This window comes from Misgurnus anguillicaudatus, chromosome 10, assembly GCF_027580225.2.
Source record: "Misgurnus anguillicaudatus chromosome 10, ASM2758022v2, whole genome shotgun sequence".
Lineage (NCBI taxonomy): Eukaryota > Metazoa > Chordata > Actinopteri > Cypriniformes > Cobitidae > Misgurnus > Misgurnus anguillicaudatus.
Genome location: NC_073346.2, coordinates 26,753,714 through 26,778,059, shown reverse-complemented (window position 1 = coordinate 26,778,059; position 24,346 = coordinate 26,753,714). Strand labels below are relative to the sequence as shown.

General features: G+C 38.5%; 1 long non-coding RNA gene across 6 annotated transcripts in view; it reads right to left on the bottom strand.

Annotated features, from left to right (window-relative positions):
- Positions 1-2,701: 2,701 nt before the first annotated feature.
- The window catches only part of LOC141367274 (uncharacterized), a 100,993-nt gene continuing 79,348 nt past the window's right edge, over positions 2,702-24,346 (bottom strand). Inside the window, exons 4-7 of one of the 6 annotated variants that reach the window (XR_012371576.1) lie at positions 11,515-11,751; positions 3,758-3,849; positions 2,998-3,104; positions 2,702-2,809 (exon numbers count right to left, since the gene is read on the bottom strand). This is a non-coding gene — a long non-coding RNA (uncharacterized lncRNA). Of the gene's footprint in view, positions 2,810-2,997; positions 3,105-3,200; positions 3,850-11,277; positions 11,409-11,514; positions 11,752-24,346 lie in introns of those variants that run through there. The other 5 variants (XR_012371578.1, XR_012371577.1, XR_012371579.1 and 2 more) reach the window with 5 other exon arrangements.

The window sequence follows — 24,346 nt, the reverse complement described above, 5'->3', positions numbered from 1 at the left end:
AAACGTGTGAAGTCGGGGGCAGATCGGTCAATGTATGCCGGAATTACAACAACTTCATGTTTCATTGTGAAACATCACACTTTGCCAGACCGCCACGGACACGCCCTTCAACAAAAAGTCAAGATCTTCGCAATTTATCATCGCAAAGGGCTTAAGATCGGTCTGACCAGATATGATGATGATTTGATTAAATCTCTAAGAGCAGTAAATCACGGCGTAAAACATGTCATTTCCTGCTACCTCTAGGTGGCGCTATGACTGAAGCTGAATTTTGGCATGGAAATGTGTTCAGGTCAAGACCCTTATCAAATGTGTGAAGTGTGGGGCAGATTGGACATTGTATGCCGGAGTTAGAACAACATCCTGTTTAATGGCGAAAACGCTGAACTTTGTCAGGCCGCCACGGACACGCCCTCCAACGAAAAGTCAAAAGCTCCGCAATTTAACATCGCAAAGGCCTTTAGATGATACTGACCAAATATGATGATGATTGGATTAAATCTCTAGGAGGAGTTCGTTAAAGTACGAAGCCTGGAAATGCCAAAATTTGCACAGAAATCACAGCGAAAATTAAAAATGGCCGACTTCCTGTGGGTTTTAGAGCCTGGTTCCAAGGGACTTTTTTGTAGGTCTTGGGGTGATAGACGATCCTACCAAATTTCCTATCTGTACGTTTTTCGTAGCGGGAGGGTTGTTCTTTTGAAATTTTGCAGGTGGCGCTATCGAGCCATTTCTACACACCTACTTCTGACGCCTATACCACATGTAAATTTTCGTCAATTCTGACGCGTGTGCAAAGTTTCATGAGTTTTCGAGCATGTTTAGGCCCTCAAAAATGCGATTCATTTCGGAGAAGAAAAAGCAGAAGAATCTGAGCAAAAACAATAGGGCTTTGCACCTACGGTGCAGGCCATTCTGGCCTGCTCCTAGGTGCTCGGGCCCTAATAATATTCACTTCAAGTATACAGACAAAATAGTATTCAAATATTTGCCTGCAAACTTAATTTTTAGCAAGTGTTACAATCTGGGTTCCCACACCTTAGTTAACTTCAAATTCAAGGACCTTTCAAGGACTTTCAAGGTGCAATACCCTCAAATTCAAGGACTAAATGTGGGGACACATTTCAAGTGTGAGCAAGTTATATTGTGTTATCTTTTAAGATACATTGTTACAGTTCCCTTTCGAGGGAACTCGCACTGCGTCACTGCGGTGACACTTTGGGGACTCCTCCAGGGGTAAGTGCGTCTGAATGTATATAACAAATTCAACCAATGGTGAGGCTTAACAACAAAGAAAGGGTGATGTGGGAGGCAGGAAGTATATCGCTATCTGAAATATTTCCAAAGACGGCGTTACAGGGATACAGAAAGTATGGCAAGAGAGACGCAGCGTCTCGTTCCCTTCTCAGGGAACAACAGTTACATATGTAACCCGAGATGTTTTCATGTGTCTAACACAACTATGCAATACAGAAGATAATATAAGCATTTAAAGCGAACAATTTAGCACGTGAATTTTTATGATATTATCCTACACTACACAGGGAATATTATGGATTTTTTTTCCAGAAAACGTCTTGAATAAAATAGATTTAAGCACTTTCAATGACCTGTATCCATGTATGAATATTTTCAAAAACTTCCCAAGGCCTTGAATTTTTTCCCCCAGATCCACAAACTTTTAAGGATTTCAAGGACCCGTGGGAACCCTGTACAATTAACCCCACCTATGGGGTAAGTTGTAACGTTTGCACTTCTGTCATGTTTGGTGTAATTATCTAAGAATGATAAATAATAGAAACAAACTGCAAATGTTCATTTGTAGCAGAGATTTGTGTGTTGCTTGTGTAAAAATATAAATAATCAAACTCAAATATTTTTTGAATGATTGAACCAAAACCAAAAAGCGTTAGTTTTTGGAAATAGTTCACCCAAAAATGAAAATTTGCTGATAATTTACTCACCTAAATGCCATTATAGGTATATACGACTTATTTTCTTCAGCCGAACACAATTATGGTTATATGACACATCTTTGCTCTTCCTAAACTTGTTATGACACTGAATAGTGGCTGCGTGTTTGAAGCCCATGTATCATCAGAAAAAGGAATCCATACGACTTTGGCGGGTTAATATGTCTTTTGAAGACAAACTATATGTTTGTGAGTAAAAACTATTCATATTTTGCTTATTTAGAGATTGCTAAGTCTTGCTTTAATGTAAATAGTGCTGCAAGTTGTGTATGATCTCAAATGGCAGCATGCTGTCTTGAGACAATCTCTGGTTCTCAGAAGTCTTGTGACAAGTCACAATATGCATTGTGAACAAACCTGCAGTCACAAGACACACAAAAAGAAAGTAATTCATATACACCTAGGTTGGCATTAAGGTCAGTAAAATATTGGCTAATTTTCATTATTGGGTGAACTATTATTTTAATGCAAAACCCTGTAATTGCGTCTAACATGTCTTAGCATTTTTATCAGACCCTTAATAGATTCGGTATTTCTGAAAGCGAATTAAGCGAATTTGAAGCAAAAGTATTTGATAAACGTATAATATGCGCATTCGGTTAATATTATCTCATTTTTGACGAAGGTGTCGTTTAGAGGTTTTTGCATATCTTTATATCATCATCATCAATGCATTAGTGTTATCCACAAATCAAAATAAAAAATGAAGCTGTCAGAAGTCAAATGTATCTGTGCATACCTGACATCTTTACCCCGTCTTGTTTCTAGGAACCCAGAAGCGGATGTAGATAGTGAACGTGGTCATTAAGATGTCTTCCTTTGGGTTAGACATATACCTTATGAGAGATTAGCTATTACCCTTCATGCTTTGCATTTCAAATAACTTTGTATTATTGAACTGTGAAGGAAAACAGCAGTTAAGCAGGCTAAATTACTGTACGTCTGTTGTTTTCCTTAACTGTGTGTCAGTCTGGATGCAAGTATCTACAAAATGAATAAATGTGAAGTAGTGTACAGAGCCTACCTATTATCCAAGCATTAAAGGCTTTGCTCTGTACTGCAGTGTTAGTTATTGATGTCCATCGCCTCCTCAATGAAACACTGGGTTAATAGCATATCAGATCCAAATAACTGTAACAAAATCACCATTCAGTAAAGGAATAATTCAACAAAAACAACACCAAACCTTAACAGCATTACTATGCAGTTTATTATTCATTTATTCATTTATGTAATGACAAACAGTGTAATTGTCTATATATTTGTTCTTTTTTAATTAAAAACATATATCCAGTTCTTTTACCATTGCTACACATTTGCACACATCCATTCATTAAACATCTTCATCCAAATATTGGAACATGCATTTCTTTATGTTGAGATCTTTTATTAGCGTGTAACAAAAGAAGTCCCCCATCTCATGTCTCCCGTCTCTCACCCAATGGAGACGACTGTTTGTTTGCACAATCAATAAACACTTTTAGCGGAGAAAAAACACAAACAAAATGTTGTGCCACTTGGCTTTGATCTTTACAATGGTGGTCAGATTACAAGTGACAGAAATAGAGTGCTGTCTGGCGGCCGTCGTGTCGTTTGATGCATGGCGAGAGATTGGACGGGATGGTATGTGTGAGCGCACCACGGATCTCATTTCTCAACGCCGGCTGTGTTGTTCTGACTGCGGACTTTATCGGCTGTGGAAATGTGTAGAGTCGACTTACACAAACACACAGAGATTAAATGAACTCTTATGAATTTTGGGCTTCAAGGGTCAACTAACTTACTCTTCTTATTAAAATGCAGAAGTAGCAGGTGAGTTCTTGCATTTATTGAGAAGAACCACAGATGGGGCCCTCATAAAATCCTTCATCAACACCTATAAAATGGAAAAAAAATAGGCGAGTCAGCAATGTTGAGTGTGGAAAAGTATCTCTATTACATTTCTTCTAATTTGATTATTAGAGAATTGATATTATATGTATATTTATGCATTTGGCAGACGCTTTTATCCAAAGCGACTTACAGTGCATTACGGTATACAGTATAGGTTGGAACAGTATGTGTGTTCTCTGGGTTCGAACTCATGACCTTTTGCGCTGCAAACGCAATGCTATACCACTGAGCTACACAGAAACAATTTAGAGAGAATAGGAAACACAAGAAAATTTTGCAATCCAGATTCTTAAAAGGTGTTTCTTAGCCAAAATAAGATGCCAACTGGACCAGACTTTGATGATAACCATAACTAAGGCTCAATTTTCAACTAATAACTTTTTTATTTTGTCCGTTTATTTACAACAGCGTTTTGGGAAACGTTTTTGAAAACAACATTATTATGATCTCCATGTAAATGACAAAAACACAAATTTGTACAAACGGTAACATCATGTTCATGTGTATAACATGTTTAGACATTGTGTGACATCACAAACAACTATCTAGGCATGCGTAATGCAGCATTGTTATTGGGCATCCACACAGAACGCAAATTGAACAATTTGCTGAGTAGATTACATACAAAGTCTGCAAAGAAGAAGTGAATAGACACAAACTCGTGCGAGGCGATGTGAATGAAGCAAATTGTGCAGCGGAATTGCACAAAAACACACGCTATTTGCCTCAAACGCCTCTTTGTGCAAGTTGAAAATATTTAATTTAAAGGGACACTCCACTTTTTGGGAAAATATGCTCATTTTCCAGTTCCCCTAGAATTAAATATTTGATTTTACTGTTTTGGAATCCATTCAGCAGATCTCTGGGTCTGGGTACCACTTTTAGCATAGCTCAGCATAATCCATTGAATCTGATGAGACCATTAGCATCGCGCTCAAAAATAACCAAAGAGTTTCGAAATTTTTAAAACTTGACCCTTCTGTAGTTACATCAAAACCGTTGGAAAATTAAGGAACTATACTCTCATTCTGGCGTAATAATCAAGGACTTTGCTGCTGAACCATGCCTGCAGCAGGCGCAATGATATTACAGGGTCCGAAAATAGTCCCCTGCTATTGAAAGTTACCAAGGGGACTATTTTCGGGCACTCTGTTGCACTCTAAATTATCTATGATCTGGGTTAGTAAGTATCTTTTACTTATTTTTTATTTATTTGACAGGGACAGTGTACATTAATTAACATTACTGTAATTAACATTACTGCCTGTGACCATGTTGTAAGCCAATAAATGATGTGAGACATAACCATACTGTACATGAACATTTTAGCTGCCTGAAGTGACAAGTTTGATCTTATGAACCTAAAATTTGCAATATTAAATTTGACTCAATTGGCAACCTTTTTTATCTGCGATTTAAAAGTTAGTTTAGAGTCTATTATGATGCCTTGAATTCTGACACAACTTTTATACTTTCCGCTGTCACATAAATATCTGCCTGATTATTTGCAATGTTTGATTTAGAAAAAACATTGAAACCGTTTTGTTTACCTTAAGTTTTAAGCAGGATTGATTTAGCCATTCCGAAACTTGGGCCATAGACAGTAAGTTTTTCAGCAACTTGTTTTGTGTTTTTACCATGGGTATAAATGACTGTATAATCTGCTTACATCTGAATATAGACGTCTTTACAAACTGAAGGGAGATTGTTTATATAAAGTAAAAATAGCAATGGCCCCAAAATAGAACTTTGAGGAACCCCTGTGGACATGACGAGGGGTGGTGAGTAGTAATCACTGATCCTAACTTACTGTGAGCGACTCAATAGATATGATTCTATCTATTTTATTGCATCTGAGGAAAAATTTAATTTGCTTAACTTGATTAATAAAATTTTAGGATTCGAAGTGTCAAAAAACGGCAAAAAGCTTTTTAAAAAGACTTAAAAAGCTTTTTTTAGATCGAGAAACACAACTCCAACCATGTCACCTTTATCCAGTAAATGTTTGATATTTTCTATGAAGAAACAATTAGCAATTTCTGTGGAGTATGTTACTTGCGTTTGTCGTTGTTTTCACCAATTGATTTTGATGACAAAACACAAAGTTCATATTACTTGAGCAATTCCATTAAAATTTAGGAATGTATTTGAGCACAAAATAATAAAAAAGAAACTGCAAGTAAGTCATTTTGAATTAGAAAGACAAAATAGTATTTGTATGTGAAACTTTATTTACAAATTCAAAAAATATTTTTTTACAGTGCAGAGGTTAACTGAGAAATACATGCTTTTTCACTCTTTTACATAAACACTTTCTCATTTGGTCTCTTTTATGTGGTAGTTCAGTTACATGGTAGTTGCAGTATTGTTTATGGAGGGCTGGTGTGAAACAGGCTTAACTAAAGTGACCTATGTCTGCTGTGGTGGACTCAAACTCACTCATTCTCCCTCACAAGTGGGTCTGAACACATTTTCACACGACTGCTTTCGCTACCCGGCTGCATCACTGAGTGAAAAAGAGCCCAACAAACCACTACACAGCATAAACCAGATAAATCAACACCAACCCCTTTCAGATGTGTTCAGATGACGAAGGACAAAAGATCAAACAAACTAGCATTTGACACGAATGCTTAGGACAAAAGATCAAACGAAGCATTTGACATGAATGCTGAGGACAAAACATCAAACAAAGCATTTGACATGGTGATGCCGAGACCTACTTATAATGCTCTATATTTGGAACACGGTCACAAATTAATGTATAATCTACAAGAGCAAAACCTCAAAACATCCGGTATTTAGTATTGTATACTGATTACAGTTCATGCCTCAAGTACAAAGGACTACAGTGCAACTATAGTGTGCATTAGAATATGTGAAGTGTGCATCAGCATCACCTCGATGCAAAATGTGGACAATTTAATCTTGTTGGCGAGAAGGAAAAAACTGCATGAAAGGAAATGAGAAGATCCAGAGAAGATGTGGCTCCTACAGGGCCGACCACAGCGGTAATGATAACTGTCTCCCGCTGCAAGTGTGTGTGTGCGCGCGGATACACTTGTGTGGTACCGCGTTGCCTGTGTAAGGCTAATGACCTCTTCAACACCTTACAAAAGCACACGCTTGATTTTATATATACTTCAGTTGCCTTGAGCACACACTTTCACCTTTCATCATGCACATTTTTATGCACACATGCACACACACATGCTGGCACGGAGGTGTAAGTGGCAGAAACATTATGAGCTACAACAGCAGTTGAAGGTGAACCAGAGTTAAACAGACGATGAAGAGAGGGGTCTTGATTTTCGCTGACCCCACCTCGGGGCAGAAAGGCAGCTGCGCGCACACACACACACGCTTTATATAAAGTTGAGTGTAGCTAATTATCACCTACGATAAACTAAGCTATGAAACACACTAAGGGCATAGATTTGCATATGAACGGTACGTCCAAAGACTACCGAATAACCTGTACAATACTGTATTTTTAGTGATTGCATATATTTTCTTTCATTTAAGTGTAATTTCATACCTCAACCTTTTAGATTGTAAAAATAACGGTCAGCCCTCACAGATTCCCCTCTTTCCCCCCTCTCTCTACCTTCCTGCCCCTGTGCCTCTTGTTAATTAATCACCGTGTTGTTAAAGAGTGCCAAGGCGGACTCTGAGCCTACTGATAATTAGGGATGTGTGCTCGTGGCTGGCTGTGAGAGGCAGTGTGCGAGCAAACGCTAGAAGGCTGCGTGCGTGTGCTATGTGTGGCTTTTTCTGAATATGTGTATCTGAGCGAGCCAGCTATGATCATGCGCCGTGTGTTATGTGAGAATTTGTGTGTATCGGTTGTAAAGTGACACATTAGTATTCCGAGAAATCGCTGCTCTCCTGCTGTCGTGCTACTTCCTGCCCATCGCCGGCCCAGCATTCAACCAGACATAGTCTACCTCAGCTCCCGCAGGGGGTTCAAACATAACAGACCTCAATGTCCCAAGGACCAGCCTGACTATCAATATAGCAAAGGTACACTGAAAATTGCCTGGTGAATGAGTTGAACTATTAACTTTTTTTGACACATTGCATATACAGTATTATAAATGATAAATGAATGATGACATGGTTTTGGCCATTGCACCCGCCCTGTGCACAGCTGGGTGATGTTGGTTTAAATCCGACATGCAACACTTCACAATCCCAATTCAACACTGACTGTAGCCAATAATTCCTCTTTCTTTTCTTCTTCTATATCTCTTTTAAAAACAGCCATCAGAAAATGCATGAAAATGCTGCAAAAGAGCTCATCTGTTATTTCGGTTTCTCGCTGTGAGCTCAAAGATTCTCTTTGTTCTTTTCCATTGTCAGAACTCTAAACCTTCTCTTAATAAATCGCTCGCTCTGTCTGCATCCCTTCTCTCTCTCGCTCCTGATTGCAGTATATGAGCGATAATGTTTTTAGCAGCCAGCGTCATGTTCAAATCTGTAATAACATTACACCAGAAGCCACACTGATGGCAACATGCATCACCAAACACAAGCCATCTCAGTCATAAGTAAACAAAACATCCATATGCAGAGTAAACACATCTATACACACTAATGGCCTATAACAGCCCGCACACAGAGGCAATTTGCACACTAATTCGTACACTTTACAAAGAAAAACAGCAAGAACTAAGAACATAAGAGCTTTGTTGATCAGGTCGTGCCCTTATTCTCACATCATCAAGGAAGACGATATGGAGCATGTTGTAAATATGCCAAATTAGCTGCTGTAACTTTTCGTATGTCATTTACAAATTTAAAAACAAGACAATGATAGTCGTGGAAACGTTTTGGTTTAGTTTCATCAATTTAAATATGAACCTGGGCAATTATATGAGAAATTTCAAAAACGATCAGGTGTAATATAATTTCATCTAGTAAAGGTAAAGATGGAATTTAAAACGGATAGTTTACCAAATTCTGACTCACCCTCATAGCTGATTTTCCCCATTCTGTGGAAATTTGAAGATGGTTTCTCCAAACAATTAGTGAATGGCGTAATATCATTATATCATCAATGAGAGTATAGTTCCTAGCCATATCGGCCTAGAAAATCACAACTTTTAATTTTCCGTCTGCCTTAGTACACAATGTAACTACAGAAGTCAAGTTTTAAATAAGAAAAATATCAAAACTCTTTGGTTATTTTTGAGCATGATGCTAATGGTCTAACCAGATTCAATGGATTATGCTAAGCTATGCTAAAAATGGTACCGCCAGACCCGGAGATCAGCTGAATAGATTCAAAAAAGTTAAAAATCAGTTGTTTAACCCCAGGTGAAGCTGAAAAAAGAGCCTATTTTTTAATGGAGTGTCCCTGAAATGTACAAAATTAGTAAAAATGAGAATTAAAACAGATGTACGTTGTATACTATATTTAATTACATCGTAAGACTAGAATGTATAGAGACCAGAGACCAGGGTACTCGCGGATACCCGCATAAAAGTGTCTAAAACGGGTGGATTGTGACATTACTAAAATTCACGTGCGAGGATGCGGGCGGATAATTAACTCCGTGCGGAAGAGAAGAAGCGTGAATGAAAATATGTGCAATATTTGTATGTCTACAAATATTACATGCACAACATATGACATTTGACCCATCACGTCACCACCACTGCGACAGTGCGCAACCTTTGTTGATGCTTCTTGAAGCCTAGTTGGAGCGAGCATTGCAGGAGTTGCATAAAGTTTTGCCGTGGAAGTTGGGAACGTCTTCTCTTAGAAAGCATTTCGAGATGAGAATTAGGAGTACAGCAGGGGTTGTGTAGGTAGGTTGTATTTTTTTCTTGTTTTTTTTTTCATTAATAGCTCTATTTGTTTATAGTTATCAGGTTCCATAGTTTAGGGGCCGATGGTAGGCTACTTGAATGGCACAAAACAAAGCGCACTTTAGCCTGTTTAATTGGCCCATTCATGACACTGTTGTGATGTTGAGAGAGGTACGAAAATAAAAAATAAAGCACTTTAATTGGAATGATTTTAGCGTGTGTGATTTATGCGTGTGCAGGTACGGGTCGGGTAATGGGCCAAGTCTGGGGGGTTTGGATTTAATTTTAATATTATCACTGGTGACGGGTCGGATCTGATGCTGAATTTTCATGGGTCCGGGCGGGAGTGGGTCTCTAAAAATGGACCCGTGCAGGACTCTGATAGAGACTACTTTTGCATTAATTACTGAGCTTTTTGCATAGAAAATTAAATATCATAAAAGAAGTACTGTACATATGAATTATGCACTATATGGCTTTCGAACCTTTGTGTGATGAACAGACTGAAATCTAAGTTGTTAGTCACTGAAAATGTAGCATGGTCACCATATAGGTTGTAAGATGCATGAGGTTGAGTAAATGACATTTTTCAGATTTTCATTTTTTTTGTGAACTCTCCTTTAACCCCTTTCTATGCTCTTGAAGCTTATACGTGAAATACACGTAGAGAAATATGAACCAGAACAGAGGTCAGGATTTCATGTAAGGTTTCTACTAGTCTCATGACATATACATTCACACGCACACTTTAAACAGACTCAGGGTCACGGCCATCGTTTCATTTTTATTCAGCTATTGTATTCACAGCCAGTGATGTTGACAAATTCATTTTGAAATCCATTAGTCTCGCGACGTGGCTTAAACGATGTGCCCATTAATGTCCACAGCTTTAATACAGCCAATACGCATCTGATAAATCAGGTTATCTCAGACACCTTCCACATGCCATGAAGAGCGGAAATTAGGGAATTATTAACTATCGCCAGTATGCGTATGTGTGTGTGCGCAAGTGGAAGATAGAAACATGCGAAAATGAGTAAGAGAGACACTGTCACAGCATGAAGACAGTGAGTGATCCAACACCATCACAATTATGCTAGTGCTATTTTATTTAATCTTTTCAATTACCTGTAACCTTTTTCTTTTTTAATATCATCCATTGTATCTTTCCCTGCCAGTTGTATTTTCCTCTCTGTTATTCACTGGTTTTATTATGTTGCTTTGTGCCTTTTATTTTTCTTTTTCTGTGTATACAACTACACATATGGAAGACATCTTTATCTAAAGCGACTTACAGTGCATTCAAAGCATACATTTTATCAGTAACCAATCACCTTCTGCACTAATGCATTGCTACCAATTGAGCTCCGGGGTGACTACAAATAACTATTTTTTGTATAAGGAAGGAAGGAAGGAAAAAACAAGAGTAGAAGAATATTAAAAAGCCTAGTGGTTAGGTCCAGGACCACATTTTTATAGCACCTCATTTTCTGGGCCCAACAATTTGCCAATCTCCAATTGGTTATCTAAACTCGCTGTCTATAGACAAAAATTACATAAAAGCTTTTCTTATGTAACTCTTATTATGTTAATCTACCTAATTAAGTGAAAAAACACTGAACCACCCCAAATGGCTATAAACCAGACATCACAAGAGCGTGAGAGCATGTGTTTGCAAGTGTGCTTGCTCAGTTACAGCTCCCCAGAAACTGCTGACGGTAACTGCAACTTAAAAAAAAAAGTGCGGTTAATAGAGTCTAAGCTAGTATGATCGGCATTACAGTGTTGTGACGTGTGTGCATGTATAATTAGAGATGTGTGTGCTAGGACTCACTTGGTTAATGAGACGCTGGAAGGGGTCCGCAGCAGCTGGCAGGAAGCACGGGGGAGCTGGGGAACATCTGCAGGGGGGCACAGTGCCGCTCTCTGTGCCACGCGCAAACACACGTACAGGAGATCAGCACCTCGCACACACCCGCCGTTACAACTGCTGCAAATACTAAAACCCATCGCTGTCACCATAGCAACCACGAACCGGCCATGTCACCCGTGGTGGGGGAAAGGGGAGCGCCTGTCAGGAGACAAAAAAAATGTAATATCAATTCGCCACTCTCAACCGAAATGTATGTGCTTGTATAGCATTACTTTTTGCCAGGCAGGGTGGGCATATGTGCAATACAGAAGATAAGAAGGTCAACGGTTAGAAAAACGCGTCCTTGAATATGTCCATTTTAGAGTTTTCCACTGCCAAGTGTTGGGTCAAGCACCAGCTGTATAAGAGCTCTGAAGCATTTGCACTACCCGACTAATTCAGGCCTAAACTGCAGAAGTGCTAGATATGCAAAGTGCTAGATAACTGCCACTCCCACAGGTTTGTGTTTTTAAAGACACACACTTACAGTCATTTGCACGCATAAGCCCAATTCAGATGGCTTTCCACTGAATGGGTCAGATAAATTCACGTAGTTCAGACAGGACTGAAATCCCAGAGTAGGTGTTTTGGCACAGCACCCCAAACATCTTTATAAGAAATGGCGTCCTAATACTTTTGTCTATGTATATATCTTGTTTATAGCTTCCTTAATCTGTCCAGATCAGATACGTCCTCTCTAAACTGTATCTTAAACAGTGTTGGGGAAAGTTACTTTTAAAAGTAATGCAGTACGATATTAAGTTACTCCCGAAAAAAGTAACTAATTGCGTTACTTGGTTACATTTCATGGAAAGTAATGATTATGTTACTTTTAAGTTACTTTTGCGTTACTTTTTCTTACTTTGCTGAGGCTTGATCTCTTTCAGGCCTTGCGGGTGTTTTTATGATCGCAAAAATGTCAAGCTTTGGCCTGCCATCTCCGTTTCGGACTCAAACTGTTCCCGCTCAGGGGCACAGAGTGCGTAATTCAACGTTAATATGTTCAGTTTAATTCAATACATTATTTTATTTTTAAATTGCATTAATTAAACTGAAAAGTAACTCGCATTACTTTTTTAAAAAAGTAACTCAAATATTAATGTGTGCATTTATAAATAATGCGTATAAAGTAATGCGTTACTTTTATTCATTACTTCAGAAAAGAGATATTATTGCGTATTGCGCGTTACTTGTAATGCATTACCCCCAACAATGATTTTACAGGGGACATATCATGAAAATCTGACTTTTTCCATGTTTAAGTGCTATAATTGGGTCCCCAGTGCTTTGATCAACATAAAAATGTAAAAAAGAACAACCCAGTAACTTAATTTTGGTAAACCATTCTCTGCAATCATGTGAAAAAATAGGTCATTGAAATTTGGCTCCCCTTGTGATGTCAGAAGGGGATGATACCGCCCTCTAATCTGCACTATCCAACCACGGCACTGACAATGAGTGCAGAGATCAGCTCATTTGCATTTAAAAAGGGCACATTTTTGCTCACACCTTCCAAGTGGCAATTTGAACATGTTATAATAAATGATCTGTGTGGTTTTTTATAGCTAAAACTTCACATTTGTACTCTGCGGACACCAAATATTTATTTGAATTTTTCTTGTGAAATGTCCCCTTTAAACAATGTTTTTAAAACTGATCCCACCCAAACTACTCTGGGTTACTAAAAAAGACAAAAAGAGAACAGAAAATATACACATTAATATATACATTTTAATCAATAAGGTTGCCACATAGGTTGCGATACAGCCTATCGATCCACAGCAGTGACCCCCGAGACAACACTTGGCCTTTAACCCCTATACAACCTTATACATCTCTATAAAAACACATGCCCTCTGTCCATATTGTTATTTTAGTGATAGCCTACAAACAGTTATAAGCTGCCCACTGTGAAATCTAGATGATGATACGATCAAACTGAATAATATTTTTGACTTGGAAAAGATGTCACAACATGAAGTATATTTTTAGGTTATCTGACAAAATTGTTTTACAGTGTATTCTGAAAACAGCTAAGCTTCTGGCACGCTAATGACTAAATTCTTCTTTTATTTGGTTATTTGTAAATTTTGCAGATGTGCTATATCAAAAGCAAATTTATTAATGAAAAGCTCCCCATGGAGCAGCCTGAGGTTAAGACTCTTGTTCAAGGTCACAATGATGATAAGTGAACCTAGCATCTCTGCAGTTCATAGATCATCCATTGGGTTTGAATCTAAAACCTACCAGCCTACATCTCAAACCCTCATTACAAAGCCACATTGTACTAACACTCTTCACTTGTTAATAAAGTGTGTAGACAAGTAAATCTACTTGATTAATAATAAATGTTAAGACTAATAATCTGACAGTAAAACACTGCGAGGCATCAATAATTTGGCCTGGCGATCGTAAAAAAAAGAAAAGAAATCATGATCATCCATTAATGAGTGACTGTGAGATTCAGTGTTGGGATCAAATACAGCACACTTCTAAATAATAGAGATGCCAGGAGGCCCAACACAATCCCATGTGGGTGAGACACATCAAGAGGGGCCAAAAAACAGCGTTTTACCCAGAGGAGCATGCACGGCTGCGTGCGTATGCGCATGTTGCCGTCATTAATGTGTGTCAGCCATCAATAATGCAGATAGTCGGTAGTCGTCTCATCAAAGCGACGCTTCTCTGTTCCACATTACACTGAGATGAAAACACGCGAAACAGACGAGAGAAAGGAAAGTGACGAGGATCACATCATTAATGGCTTTCGGAGTAGTTCCACTCCGCGCGAAATGGTACGCTCTTAAAGATCTCTAAATAAATGTCTATAAAAAGATTACAAACACACACAGGGGGTTGCAATATAAGGTAGACGGGTACGCAAACAGATATTTCTCACAGCACAAACATGCTCTATAGGGAATAGTTCGAATGCAATTGTGGCTTTGAGTAAATACATTTTTTATGTGCTTTTAATTCACACGGAAAAACGGATGCAGAATTTCCCCTTTACTCACCTACATGTACACACACACATAGTCGTGGAGATACACACATAGAGACTATGTGGATCTAAAGAGGGCTTCCTCTCAGCGGGCAGGAGTGATGACAATATCAGCATCTAATTTTTCCTTTTCAAGAAGCTGTTAATAAGGAGTATGAATAGAAGAAAAGCTTTTGCTCAATGCACTAATTGCCTTAAAAGCTCTTCATACAATTTTCCCTGTCAACAGAGATAGCATGTGTGTGTGTGTGCATCTGACTGCTTGTGTGCGTGTGTGTGTGAAGGGATGCCCATAAGCACCGTGAAGACGCTCTCACACCGATAAACACATACACACACCTTACCTGAAACAGACTAAAGCACACAGCCTCAAGGACACACTAACCTATGCACGCACGCACACACACACATACACACACACACAAGCAGTGAATGTGGCAGGAAACTACCGTGCTAAGCGACAAAGAAGTCATTAAAACAAAAAGCACGCTGAGTGCTTTAAATGCCGTTAATCAAATTCGAACACACTGAATGCATCTCCATCACCCGGTGCTGACATCAAGCTTATTGTTCAACAAAGAATTAAACATCTCACTTCAGTAACGTTCAATGAATACGGCTTTCACACTCTTTATTTAGCCATTTCAATAAAAACCTCAACGATTCTTAATTTTGCATTGTTTTCTAATACCAAATTTACATATTTGAGAAAGAGGATTGGCTCTTAAATGAACAGTTAACCCAAGAACTGCGAAAAACACAGTGTCTTGAAGTTTGCAAGAATGTGCATGTGTTATTTATGCAACATGCTTTTTTGCACGTTTAATTTGATCTTTACAAGACTCCAAAAGTAGCATACATATTTAGGATTTTGTTGAAAGAAATATTCCTTAAATATGATAGAAATTCAATGCAGAGCCGATATGCAGTGCAATAAAACTCCCCAAGTTGTTGTCAACTTGTTGTGCATCTGTTGTGATTTAGGAGACGATGGGTCGCACAGCGTCAGGTCAAAGGCACCATCAATATAGTCCTGTCAATAAAAGCCGACTGGTGTCAGGAAAAGAGAGGTTGTGAGGCGGGTCAGGGTGCTTCTACCACAAGCATCCATCAGTGCCTTCAGGTTGGAGACAGCAGTGATGTGAGGGAGGGTGGATTTGAGTGAGGGGTCAGTGTCAGGGAAGGTCCCCAAATTCCCAAAGGATGCTTTTTACATCAATAGAGCACTGGGGGTGGTTGGCTGTGGTGGACTAGTCAACGGCAGGTCACCGCCAATGCCAATAAGGGCACGAGTCATCAGGCTAACCCCCGGGCGAGATCTCCAATTAACCCTTTTCACTCCAGACACACACTCGGAGGACGGCATTTAAATGGAACCGGTAAACGGGGGTAAATACAGGGTGGGAGTCATTAGTGTAAGGCTACCACATGGATCGAGGGTGGGTGTCTCTTACGAGTTGTTGGAAGAAGATGAATGGATGAAGTGGAGAGTGGGCAGAAAGAAATGGGTTGGGGGTTGGTTAGTATAGTGCTGTACAGTTATTTAACAAGCAAGTCAACAAGAGTGAAAGAATTAGCACAATATGACAAATAAATAGTTAAGCAACATGAGCCAAACCTGCTGTATTTTTTTTTTTTAGTTTGTAACTTCACACTTGCACACATGAACGGCGAACATAAGCAAGGAGGAAAATAATTACCCTCTGCCACAGCAGCTGGTTTGTTCATAAACACGCAATTATAATTTCACGGCGGTCCATTAAATAGGACCGACTCCAGGGCAAGAGCAGCACCCGTCCCACTAACCACAAAAAAACAACATTATCTTAAAATTTTCAAATAATGCCCACTAACACTTTTAGTCTGTATGCACAAATTGCCTGGTTTTGGCAACTTTTTATTATGAAATCAATTATATTTTAACAGGGTGCCTCCACTAGCTCTCTGTGACCCCAGTGGTAGCAGTACATTGAGAGGGAAAGAAAACAAGCGCTTCTGTTTAAAAAGACAAGCAGCTGGATCATTAAAAGCTTAAATCTACTAGAACTGAGTTATTAAAGCAGTTCTATCAATCTAAGTAAATACAGGGAAAACAGGATCATTTATTTAGAAAATATTTTGCCTGAAGCTTTGAAAAGTGCCATAGACATCACATTAGCCAGTTTATAACTTAAACCAGAAACAAACCATCATTTAAGCAGATAGAGTAGGAAGGCCATGCTGTGTATTTGGGTGTATTTGCTTCTGTACAGCTCATTGCATTATCAGTGCAAAAGGTCATGGGTTTGAAACCCAGGGAACACACACATACTGATAAAAAACCTTGCAATGGATGCATTGGATAAAAGTATCTCCCAGATGCATGAATATAAATGTACAATATGAATTGATATATTTTAGGTATGCATACTATTGTTAATCCAAACACAAAACATCCTCGATGGTATGTCTAGCTATGTATGTACATTATAAAATTATGACATCCATGCTATTGACATAACGTGATATGTCCTTAAAGCTCACCTAACACACGCTGATTCTGCATTTCTAATTCTGGAGTACCTATAGAGTAGTATTACATCCTTCATATATGCAAAAAGAGTATTTAGTTTAATCAGATTTACAAAAGAAAGATTAGCTTAACCGAATCTTTCCAATAACATACGAAAAAATGAAGAAGGAGGAGTTACTTCCTGCGGGAGGAGCGAGTACGAGTCATGCAACAATATACAACACTGTTTAACTTATGATTCACTACCTGTTCGTGTCATTTATATAATTTGCACGTGCCTATTTCCAACATAAGACAGAAGTCTGTCTTACCGCATGCAACCCATTACCCGGTTAGGACTTTTCGATGAAATCCAGCACATCAAACACACACGCAAAAATCCGTTGCTACCCCAGATAATAAACTATATCCATTGTTTTTCATAAGGCTGACTTTCTTCTTCTTACATCCAAAAACACACTTCTTCTTTCGTGACATTGTTGAGTTTTGAAATTAAACAAAGCTGTCGCGTGATATGATGTTTGTAAGTTCTAGCGTCTCCCGCTGATTGACGGGTGGGCAGGTTTTCCGGGAGAAGTGCCCATATAAAGAAGTGATACGTATAGAAACCCCTGAAACGTCAGCTGGACCTGTATTTGAAAAAAACTTTCAGAAACTTGTACGAACCCTGGCGAAGTGCATTTGGCACAGAAATACTCTGTAACACATCCAACTGCTTTTTTGACACTTTGCCTACGTTAAGCACGAGGAAACAACTCTATAACTGTGTTAATAAGTCAGAATGCATGAAATACCATTGAACCGCCCCTTTAACAACATGCAAGAAACATATTTTGATAGAAAACCTTCAATTTTAAAGCGTCAATTTTATACGCATAACAAGGTTAACAAAAATAAGAAATAACTACAATAAGAGCATGCACAGTAGTGCATCCAGTTATTACCAATGTTACAATTATACCGGTTGTAGTTTAAAAAATCTATATTTTATTGAATAAATAGCAATGATGAATAAGTGTCATGGTTATATAGCAAGAGAAACACAAGATTCCCCCACCCCCTTGTTTTTCTCTCTCCCTCTCTCTCTCTCATTTCTGCTTTCACAATCCTTCTCTCAGTAATTAAGCGTCCATCTAAAATGGAGTCTTTTCTTTGCAGCGAGCCCATCTGTGCCAGACACCCTACAGTGCTTTACATGCTGCCGAGCTCCTCGTTCTTTATCTCACCCTGCCGTGACAGTCCCATAAAGATGACATCATAATTAAGGGAGCAGGGATGGAGGTGTGAATAGGGAGATGGGCAGAGGCCTGGAGCGTGGAGGGAGAGACGCACAGCTGGAGGGGGGCTTAAAAAGAGAGAGAGAAAGAGAGAGATGAGGTTTTGTAGGGCAGCAGGGGTGAGGTGAGCTGGAGAAAAAGAGTAATGAAGCTCCTCAGATTACATTGGGAAATTGTCCTTTCACTATAAGCACTTTTTTCTCTGTGCCTCACAGCTGAGCTGCTGCTTGTTTAATTTGGGAAGAACAAAATCTCACTTAGATGGGCCCATCTCCACGGATTCTCTCCATTTAGCCCAGCAGAGATCCTAAATCCGTGAAAATATTTAGCCCTAGAAGCAGTTGGATTGACACTTCTGGATTCTCAAGGAAGCCCTATACGATTTTTTGTGTGTGTGTGTGTGTGGTAAAAGTTTAGTAAGTGTAGTTTTCTTTTTGGTGTATTGATTAATATTAGCAAAACCATACTATTAGCAGTAACCATGGTTTAAACAACTTATCTCACGAAAAGTCGTGTTATAGTCACGCAAAATTTGATCAATTTATTTGTTTCCATGGCACGAAATTCAGCTTTTTCGTGACACTCGCACAAACACGACTTTCTTTTTTGTGTTATTTTATGTATTGTTTTCCCTTTTTGTGCCTATTTTTAAATCCTTTTTGTCTGGGGTTGGGGTTAGATTTGGGGTTTGAGTTAGGATTTACTTTTATGTATGTTTTATGAGTTGGGGTTAGGATGTCTAAAAATGTAACAGAAAGGGATTCTAACCCCAAGCATCAATGGTAAAAAAAATAGGAGAAAACAATGAGAAAACAATATATAAAATGAAACAAAAAAGAAAGTCATGCAACGCACACAAAAAAACTATTTATAGAAATTTTTGCAAGTGACATGAAAAAGACATTCATGCAGGCATGAATAAAAAGCTGAATTTCGTGCCATGGACATGAATAAATTGATCAAATTTTGCGTGACTATAACACGACTTTCCGTGAGATCAGTCACAGGGTTAACTAAGTTTTTTTACCATTGCAAAATCATGGTTAATTTTCATAAGGGGCAAACCATTTTGGGAGGGGGTGGGGCATTGCAAAAGTCTATAATGTGTAGACTACTAGCATGATCAGTGTATACTACAGTATATACTATATTCTCAAAGTTGACTAGTTGGTGTTTTGACTTGTCAACTAATGTGTTTTAAGGTAGCCCATGTATCTGACTCCAATCAGATGAGTTTAGGGAGCGTCTCAAAACGTGTTTTTTGAACACATAAATAAATGCACATGATTTTCATGATTTCGATGGCAAAAGATGCCTGGTAAATGTGCAAACTAACAGCTAACACAAAACATGTCATTAGCGTGTTAATTAAATCACAGATGCTAATATTAAAAATAAATTATACATAAGAAAAACAGATCAACAAATACAACAACCAATTCTGCTCTAGGCCATAACTTTGTTTATGGTTGAAAATTAATTATTAAAATTTTTGGGACATACAAGACCTACTTTATCATGTGGAAAAGTATCTATCAATTTACCCAAAAGAAAAAAAGGCAGAACACCATAACACCAGTTACCGCTCTTTTGACTTGGTTTTGGAATATTCAAAGTGAGTTAGGGTCCTAAAATAGGGTCAAAAGTCAAGCTCAAGTTAATCTTAAGATTAAGATTTTATTATGTAGATAATTTTCATTTCTAATAATTGCCAGATTGTCCTTTCTATAATTAATTTGGGAACTAAAAACTTTAAAGTCATATTTCTCATTTCCACACTATAAGGAGTCCGGGTCGTTTGCTTTTGTAGGGCGGAATTATGACCATCACGACCAAATGTTGGTCATCGTGACCCACCACTAGTCTGTATTATAAAGGGTCTGGTGATTCTATGCAGCAAAGCCAGTCTTCCTGCAGGGGTTTGGTTTGAACTCTGTGGATGAAAAATCTCTTCTCTGGCTGGAGGAGGATAGGGAGTTTGGTAAGGGTGGGGTGCGGCAAGAGTCATCTCTCAGCAGGGACCTGCGCATAGAACTGTGTAGCCGGGGAGGGGGGGTGCTTGGGCACAGCATGCCTCTGATCTGCTTCTGCACAGCCAGACTTCAAGTACTCAACATAACCGACTGATTCCTTTAGCGCGTCCCCCATCACACGCACAACATCTGTTCAGGCACATTAAGAGATGACATTCTGACTCGACATCCATACATTAGAGTCATTAAGCCAAAGCAACTCTAAGGTGATCTCTGCCGGAGTCAAACAATAAAACCTTGCCGCTCCACACATCTGGATATGACTGACACAAATAACTTCCTTTTGCTTTCAGCAGGAAGATCAATCTCCACCATCATTTCTGATAAATGCACTAAGAGGAACAATTAAAGGAACAGCTTCCCCCAAAAATGAAAAATCATTTACTCATCCTGTCTTTAAAACTCATGTTTTATCCACACTAGTGTTGTCACGGTACAAAAATTTCTAACTTCGCTACTATACCTGGAAAATTTTCGGTATTCAATATCATTTTCAGTACCACGGGGGAAATCTGCCACAGCATTAAGGCCTTCAACTTTTTTATTTATTATTTTATTATAAGACGAATATAACAATTAGCAAATTAAGGGTCCTATCATACACCCGGCGCAAGGCAGCGCAATGCGCAACGCAAGTGTCTTTTGCTATTTTCAACCCGCCGCAATTATCATTTTCACGTTTAGCGCTACGTTGTTTAAATATCAAATGCATTTGCGCCCAATTTTGCCCCCAGGGGCGTACAGTACTGGTCTGAAAATGAGGTGTGTTCAGGCGCATTTTAAGGCAACTAAAATAGACTACGCCATTGACTAATTAAAACCTGGGGCCTCATTTATAAATTTGATCGTAAATTGTGCGTACGCAAAAATCCACGGGAAAGTCCATATTTATAAAAACTATCTTTGACGTGTAAAAGTGCTTAGCGCCATGCAGGGCCTGAGCAGACGTACGCACTTTTGCTTGTTTGATTGCTGCAGGTTTTTGCAAATATAAGCCATTCTTGCTGCTCGAAAAGGGTTTAATCACTAAGAAGCGCTCTTTTATATGTCTATGACATTAATTAGGCATCGTTTAAAGACGGAGATCTGAAACTGCTCAGCTGCGCACAAATTCAAGATCATTTGCGATTTATAAATTTCACATCTGAAAAAAAACGGGTACGCGCGTGTTCTTGCGTGTTTATGAATCACACGTACGCATTTCTGATAAATGATCGTAAGATCAAATGTAGGACGGTTTCTACGCAGCACTTTATAAATGAGGCCCCTGGTCTAAATTCTAAAGTCAATATTGTTTTGTTATTTAATGAGCGTGTTAGTAATATGCGCATATAAACGGGAGGACAACACGTGTCGCTTGAAAGAAAAAGAGAGAGCGAGAACGCGTAGCTGGTGTTTGCAGAGTTGCAAAAAACAAAGCGCAGCTCGTCTCGGAGTATCGATTCCGCGGGACACAAGTATTGGAATTGTTTTAAAATTTCTGTATCGATATGTATCGAAATATCAAATTTTTTGACAACACTAATCCACACAAAGGAATTGAACTAGGATCAAAACTTTCAAGCTCTCTGACTTAAACAAATCATTGACCAACTCAGCCATACACAACCCATACCAAATTATGTCATGATGTTTAGGCACAAATTGCTTCAGAAGATGCTTTTCAAAATATATTATTTTGTGTTTCACAGAAGAGCGTCAGTTGGCGTGATGGCTTTAAGGAGAGTAAATTGTGTAAAGTATCATAGAATACTCATAGACAATGTTTAGATGCAAGCGTGAATATTTTAAATGTACAATTTCCCTAAACACTACAATCCAATTATAGTTTCTTCACATGTACATGTTTTCCAAACAAAATGTCTATGCATACAAAGAGAGGCACAGTTTTAACTACTGTACTACAGGATTTTTAAAATAATGTTTACAGTTGCTGGCTAGTACGCAAGCAGCTTTTTTTACTTTTTAAAACCAAGTCGATTTCTCCTCAGCTCTTGTTTCTGTCAGACTGTTTGTGATACGTTTTCACGACTGTGTTATTCAGGCAGTTGCGTTGTTTCCACACTTCCACAAGCTGTTTCTCTGTCTCGACAGTCTACTTGATCTGTAGCAGCTTGTTTTGTGGTCACTATTTTAAAAGGTCTGTTATTCACCTCCTTCTCTCATTGGCTAGAGGTAATCATCTCAATTTAAAAGAATTATCATTAATCGTAAATTTGCTTGCGAGAACATAGAGAGGTGTTAGATTTGATCTGTAAACGTCGCATATAACATGATAATCTGAGTCGAACATCATTCCTGGACGCGATTTTCTCTTGGATTCTCGAGGTGGTAAAATTGGGGCAGAAAATCCTGTGGTGTAATCCCTGCATAACAGAGAGAAGTCTTTGAGTCATGCTAGGACATGATGCAGAAATGTTCTCCTATGCGGACAAAAGAGTATCATTGAGGTCAGGCACTGGTGCTGGGTGATGGGGTCTGGCTCACAGTCAGCATCCAATTCATTCCAAAAGTGTTCAATGAGGTTCAGCTCTATGCTTTGTGCAGGCTGGTCTAGTTCTTGCAGGTCAGACACAAGAACACATTTTCTTTATAAAGTTCCTTTTCACAATAAGGCCATTTTCAAGTTTTACCTGAAAAGGTATAGCACATTCTACCGGTAATGTGTGCTTAAAGAGATAAATCACCCAAAAATAAAAATCCTGACCGAATTTACTCTCATGTTGTTTCAAACCTCTATAAAACACGAATGAAGATATTTCAATGAATGTTTGTAATTAAGACCTCGATGAGGACCATTCACTTCCATAGTATTCTTTTTTCACCTATGGAAGTGAATGGGGCTCATGAACGGTTTGGTTACAAACATTCATCAAAATATCTTCCTTTGTGTTTATCAGAAATGTATACAGGTTTGTAACAACATAAGAGTAAATGATGAAAGAATTTTTCATTTTTGGGTGAACTATCCCTTTAAAGAAACTAGATTAAAAGAATCTGTTAGTAATGGCCAAACCTGTTTATTAGAAGGTGGTACCTACTTTTGGCCATGTGGTATATCTAAAAATATGTCAAGAAGGTTTAGTTTTGACATCTTCCACCACTATTCATCTCTGGATGACAGTGTGTAGCACAGATTCATGTGTGCGAGATTTCAAATCTGATTGTAAAAGCAGCTGGATTCAGAGGCTTACATGGCCATTATTCTTCTATTTAACAGATTATTTTGGATCGTGCAGATCCTTCAAGCTCTTTCATTTAAAAATAAATTTCATTAGGATCAAGCTCAAGCAGATCATTTATTTCGGACAGGGGTGTTCACATGAAGGCTTTTCATTCCAATTTAGCTACAAACCAGATTACAAATTATTAGATTGCATGTAAACGTACCTATACCTGTAGACATTAGACAACCATATAGATAACTATTAAAACCCCATTGTGTTTGAAGTGAGAAAGGTGGAGGGTGGCATACTATGACAAATAAATAAAAAATGGGGTCTATAAACATTTTCGTACTGGTGAAGATAATAACAAAACTACTTTGCTATAAAGAGCACCTATTGTCCGATCCGCGTTTTTACATTTCCTTTGGTGTAAGTGTGTATTAGTATATGTTTATTATATGCAAAAGGTAAATACCCCAAAGTAAACAATGACGTGAGTTATCATCTCCAAAGTAAATCTCTTTTCTTGGACTACAACAAACACTTGAATTGTAGGCAACAGTTTACTTCCTGGGATTGGTGATGAAGACAAGACCAGCATTATCATAATTCCTCCAACTTCGGACTTAAAGCCTGTTAAGGGGGTCGCACACCGGCCGCGTAGCTCAGCGTCGTGCCGCGTCGCGTCTAGGACAACTCGGAGATATCGTAAATCGCAAGTGCACATTAAACAATCACAGCCAATGTTAATCATTAATTAT